This window comes from Musa acuminata, chromosome BXJ3-5, assembly GCF_036884655.1.
Source record: "Musa acuminata AAA Group cultivar baxijiao chromosome BXJ3-5, Cavendish_Baxijiao_AAA, whole genome shotgun sequence".
NCBI classification, from domain to species: Eukaryota; Viridiplantae; Streptophyta; class Magnoliopsida; order Zingiberales; family Musaceae; genus Musa; species Musa acuminata.
Genome location: NC_088353.1, coordinates 15,435,835 through 15,442,146, shown reverse-complemented (window position 1 = coordinate 15,442,146; position 6,312 = coordinate 15,435,835).

Here is a 6,312-nt window from a genome sequence, read left to right as displayed (position 1 = left end):
TGATCTAATCCATATGTTGAGATAAGTGATGCGGGACTAACTACGATTGTGAGAAAGGCGAAACGATTAAAGTAGAATCGAAGTAGGGCCGAAGCCCCTATCCCCCAAGGTGTCACAGACAAACTTCTAAACAGGATGTTTGATGTAATGCTTATGTATGTCCGTGTCTTTTGGTATATTCATTCTTTGCCTAGTATGTAGAGGGACAACCGAAGGCTTAATAGTCTCATTTTAGTTGGGTTTGGTGGCCGCTTTAGGCTTGTAAATAAAGGTTGTGTCATGTGGACACTTGTGAGAGATTTTTGATCTATAGTGAACCATTTTGACCCTTTGTTGTGTAATTGTTCAGAGCTTATAAAGTTTGTTTATAATTTGCATTGTCTATGAAGTGTTTCTTAGAATGTTTGCTTGTGGATCCCGAGTGAGGCGCTTTCTCTAACCCGTTTTCTCTTTTGTGGGTCCTAAGGGACCATAGGAGGCTTCGGGGAGGCTGATCTTTGCAGATGGACACGCAAGGGTGCCGCACGACTTAGACAAAACCAACTAAGTCCGTGACAGATGGTATCAGAGTGGGACAAGCACTTATAGAAACACTTGACATGCAAACGTGGGGGACCTAGCGGGGCTGCGTTGAGGGCAGTCAGCACACGCGCTATCGTTTATGAGAAAAATGGGCATAGAGATGTAGGGAAAAGGAGTCGCTAAGAGGAGCGGGCATCTGAGATCGGCATTCAGAGGAATGGCCAACCCTTCACGCAAGAGGCACCACGAGAACAAGCAAGCTTGGAAGAATATGGAGCGCACAAAGGTTGGGATGGCTGAGTCTGAGCTACGGCTCAACGTTGACAACCATACTTGTTGGTGCTCAAGGCAAACAAGGCGCTTGGTAAAAGATGAGACCATGCAATATGGAAGTAGTTGCTCAGCGACCGAAAGAGTTGTGTAAAGCTCATAGAGGCGAGGGAAATTATTAACTCGAAGAATTCGGTACTCATGCATGGGCTTGTATACGGACGATGGAATATTCGCAGCCATCCCAAGGTGATCGAAACTCGATGCCATGGAGCATTGAAACATTCTCTTTGGCATATGAAGGATACGTCCAAAGGAGGCTGAAGTGTGCAGCAAGTTCAGCATGTTGCTAGGCCTTATGTGGTGCAATGGGAACTGTATTGACGTAGAGTCGCAATCTAGCAAGTGCGTTTGCAGGAGGCAGAATAACGCATAGTTTGTTCAGCAAATCGGAGTAGTCCAAGGGGATGGTGGTCTCCAAAACGAAGAGAGATGTTGCTCCAACGAGACAGTTATCCAGGAGGGATAAGTCTCGGCTCTCTAGAGGCAGAATCATGTGGGACAAACCGCACATATTGAGGAGGAGTACCTCAATAAATAGCAACTCCACGAAGCTCAATGGATCGAGCAAGCGGCGAGGAGTCGTCGCATGATCTCGCTTGAGAGAATGCATTGGTGGATGCATTGCGAGATCAAGTGGGAGAGCGACCCAAAGCAACACAAATGTAGGCACACTTGGAGTCGATATGGAGACCGGACTCAAGGGAGGGCTAACCCGTGGAATGGTGGGCGCGAGGGCCACCATCAACTCAATGCAAATAGAGGAGCGGAGCTACTTTGGTGTAACTTGGCGAAGTACCCAAGCTACATGAAGGGAGCCAACATAGAAGATGGTACATGGAGCAGAGGCACAGTGTTTTCCTTGGACAGAGGTCAAGGACATGAACTCTTGTAGAGGCAAGAGCAGGATCATGTTGTTCCATGGGCCCTTCATTCTGACGGAGCAGACTCATCTTGCAATGTGCTAAAGACGAAGGGAGCTTCTGGGCACATGCACCTTATCTCGGAGAAGCATTTGATGGAGGAACTAAGGTGACTCAACTTGCAGAGGCGAAGTTAGGATCAGAAGGCCTTGACACGGGACAAGAGGACGCGGAGGCGGGTACTCTTGAAGAATATGCCATAGTGTTACCAGTCAAGTTGCTAGGCAGGAAGTAGTGCGTAGCAAAGATTATGTTGGTAGGGGCAAAGGCCCAGGATCCAGACAATAGTACACCATTTTCAACGAAGTCAGAGGACTTCGGGAGCTACTAGGCAATGGACTGTCCTAGAATGGTGCTTCATCTAGGTGTGATCCAAGAGTGGGTGGATGAAGGTCGATTGCCAAAGGAACGAACAAAATCGAAGGTGGAAGAGACCCTGCGATGTATTAGCAAAGGCCACACATAGAGGGATCACAATTCGAGTTCATCCCACATGGATCATAATGCAATAGAGATGTCACCAGGAGGCGACATGGTGCAGCGGATCGTGGTGGAACAGTTCGTGGCAATGCGATACACATGACATAGTCCTATGAGGGACTAGATCATACGGAGGTATGATCGGGAGCTATTAGAAGCTCCACTTTGGTAAACAACACGACGATAAGAAGGGCTATGGATTCAAGGAGTGAAGGCTATGGTACCACAGAGGCAGGTCTTCCGTGCATGTATCGAATTTTGCATCGGATGAAAGCCTTGGTCATCAGCATATGGGGGTTGTGTTCCACCAAGGAAAAAGTTTGAATGCATGTACCATTGAGTCCCATGGGAGGGACTTGATCATGCAGAGGTATGATCGAAGCAACTAGAGAGTTGGATTGCTCTAGAGCTTATATTCACTTAAGGGAGCCCGGCAAGTCAGAGGACAAGGTCGAGTAAGCGAACGTTGCTACCAAGGAAGCTAAGGAGAACAGAATCGATGCAAATCCTATAACGTGATAGCAGAGGCCATGCATGGGAGTTGTAGTTTGTCTTTCCATCGACCAAAGGGAGCTACTTGGAGAACTCAAAGGTGTTGAAGCAGGGGGTCGAAAGGGGTGAGGAAGCGACGATGAGTCCAGAGGGACTTAGCTACCCAAAATCAAGCATCAGTTAGAACAGAGGTAGACTCGGAGGAGTGCCATAGAGACATATCTACTGGTCGTGAAGAAAAGGGATGCAGATGCAAGACGACGGATAGTAGGGCCATGGGTATGGCAGCGCCATGGTACCGTAGAGGCGGGACTTCCCTGAAAGTTATTGATCCCTTGCTCTCATGGAGGGAGAGTGCTTGGTCTTGAAAGGGGTCGAGGAGGTGGAGCATGCAAAGGCAAACTCCAAGTACCGAGACAAGGCTGAAGGGCAGAGGCCAAGAAACTTCATAAGATCGGTGTCAACGAGCTTCTCATCAAGATAGCCGAAAGTGAAGAACTTCGGGTTATGCAATAGTGCACGACCAAGGAACGAAGCAAGCAGTACGCGGTGTTGTACCTTTGCTACTCAGTAGAGTAGGCGGCAGGGTTGATGGAGAAGACGGTACAATCCCAGTGGCGACCAAATCTATTAGAGAATTACTCTAAGTTGGGGTGAAAACTTCCTGCATTCCAAAAGTTTGATGGCATTGAGAAGGTGAATCATAGTAACTAACTCAACGCAAGGAGTGCAAACACTTCAAGTGCTTCAGAAGTGTGAGCAAAGAGCAGGCAAAGGCCAATAACCAGCTCGATGCATGAAGTACAACCTCGAGGAGGCGGGCAAAGTTGAGTAACCTTTGCCTTCTCAACTCTTAAGAGAATGGGCGAAACCGAGTACCCTAATTCTCTTATCATCGCTAGAAAGGAGGACAGTTGACTTTCTTCATCCTCTCCCATAGATCTATAAGTTTTCAGATATATACGATCTCCCTAGGTAATACATCTTTCTTATACGCGTAATTTTCGATTTTGTAGGTTTTTGCGCACTAATCTTTGCATGACGATGAAACCTTCTTTTTCTGTAGGAAGTTTTAGGATTTCATTTTCTATTCTTCCACTACACATGTGATGCTGTCCTAGATTTCCCTATTGAATCTCAAATTTTAATGATGAAACTAATTGATAGTATTTATGATTTGATCTGCATTTTGAGTGACACGGGATGCTTCGATCAGGGAGAGACAATTAAAGCAGGAAGAATCATGTTGGTCTAGAGGAAAACATGTCAGAAGATTGGACGTCGGGCCAAAGGATCGGTCGACATATCGATAGAAGGCCTCGGGCCATAGATTTGGGCATCGAGCCAAGAAGAGCAAATATTGCACCAAGGATATCAGAGTTGTGGATGTCAACTAGCCAATTGGGCAATAGGCCACAAGAGAGGACAATACGCCGAGGAATCGGATGAAATGTCGATGGACCAATCATGCTAGATGACATGATTCATGCGTAGTAATAATTATCTAGATTGAAGTGTATTTTTACATGTGCAGGATTAACTACGATAGCAAGGCGTAAAGCGAAATAAAGTCCCGGAGTCAAGAACACGATTTCGTTAGGAGTTTGAGAGTTCGTCGGAATTCCGGACGTTCATCGGAAGTTCTGTCTGAATTGACCGAGAAGTCCCAGAGCTTGCCAAAGAAGCTCATCAGAACTTGCCAAGAAGATCATCATGAAGTCGAGGAGCTCACTGGAAGTCCGTTGGAACATTGACGAGAGATCGTCGGAAGTTCATTGGAAGATCGCCGAAAGAAACCTAGACTTACGGACTTTGTTTAACTTAGTAAATGTCTTAAAATTCGTAGTTAGCACATAATAGGGATTAGAATTGGGCCAACCCAATTAGGGGACAGTTTGGCCAAGTTTGGGCTATGTTGGGCCAAGAGAAAGGCCCAAACAGTGACCAAACAAGTGAAACCATCATGGGACAGTCTCCGAGACTGTGTCAGGCGGTGGTACCACCAATCTGGGTGGTGGTACCGCCTAGACTCAGTCTCCGAGACTATCTAGGTGGTGGTACCACCCAATGTCAGGTTGTAGGTGGTGGTACCGCCCAATGCAGGCGGTGTATCGCCCGTACCCTAAAATTTCGGGGGTTTAAATTTTGGGTTCCAAATTTGAATCCATTTGGGGCCTATAAATACCTCAACTATTCTTGCATACATAAGCAAGAAATATTGAGCAAAACCCTGTGATTCTAAAGTTTTAAACCTTAGAAAGTTGAGTTCCCTCCTCTCAAAGCTTAGAGAGAGTTCTAAAGGAAGTGTGAGAGGGATACCATGTAAACGAGGGTTGTAAAAGGTTGTCTCCTAAACCTGTGAAAAGGAGAAGAGGGGTGTAAAAGGGTAGTTGGTCTTCGCCATTGAAAGAAGACCGATAGTAGATGCCAGTGGCCTCGATGAAAGAGGAATCGACAAAGTGGATGTAGGTTACAACGATCGAACCACTATAAAAATCTGGTTTGCGTTTCTCTTGTGCAATTTACTTTACTGCAAACCACTTTACTTTCTTTACATCCACTATGCTCTTCCATACGCTTTCAAGGTTAATACCTTTATGAAATGGTTTTTCATCGAAAATGGATTTAATCGTAATGAAGTTTTGAACCGACATAATTTTTACCGCTGCACTAATTCACCCCCCCTCTTAGTGCCGACTCTTTTCCTAACAATTGGTATCAGAGCCTCATATTTCTCATTTGGTTTAACACCTAAGAGAAATGGCTCTTTTCGGCTTCCAAGAGGGTCGCTCTCTCATTCATCCTCCCTTTTTTAATTGGATGGATTACAGATATTGGAAAACTCAAATAAGAGGTTTCTTGCTTTCTTTGGATTTGAACTTATGGAACATTGTTGAAAATGGTTTTTGAAGGTCTTCTCTTCCAATGAACCATTGGAATGATTTGGAGAAAAAGACATTTTCTTTAAATGCTAAAGCTATGAATGCTCTATTTTGTGCCTTAGACAAAAACGAATTTAATCAAGTTTCTACTTGCGAAACGACTTTCGATATATGGAACACTCTCGAAATCACACATAAAGGCACTAATAGAGTAAAAGATTCTAAAATAAATCTTTTAATGCACGATTTTGAACTATTTCGAATGAAGCTGAGCGAAACCGTTGTTGACATGTACACCCGTTTTACGGATGTCGTCAATGGTTTAAAAGCTCTTGGCAAATGCTTTTCTAATTTTGAGCCTGTTAATAAGATTTTACGATCCCTTTCTAAGAATTGGGATTCGAAAATAACAGCTATATAAGAATAAAAAATTTTGAATATTTTTTTTATTGAAGAACTTATCGGGTCTCTGATGACCTATGAAATGACGTGCAATGCACGTAAAGAACTTGAGAACCACCTTCCAAAGAACACGAAGGATTTCAAACTAAGAATAATTGAAGACCACTTGAACATAAGCTCAAGTGATGGTGAACTTTAACTCATCACTATGAAATTTAAAAAGTTCATGAAACAAAATTTAAAGAACAAAAAGAATGCAACTACTTGTTATGAACACAAGA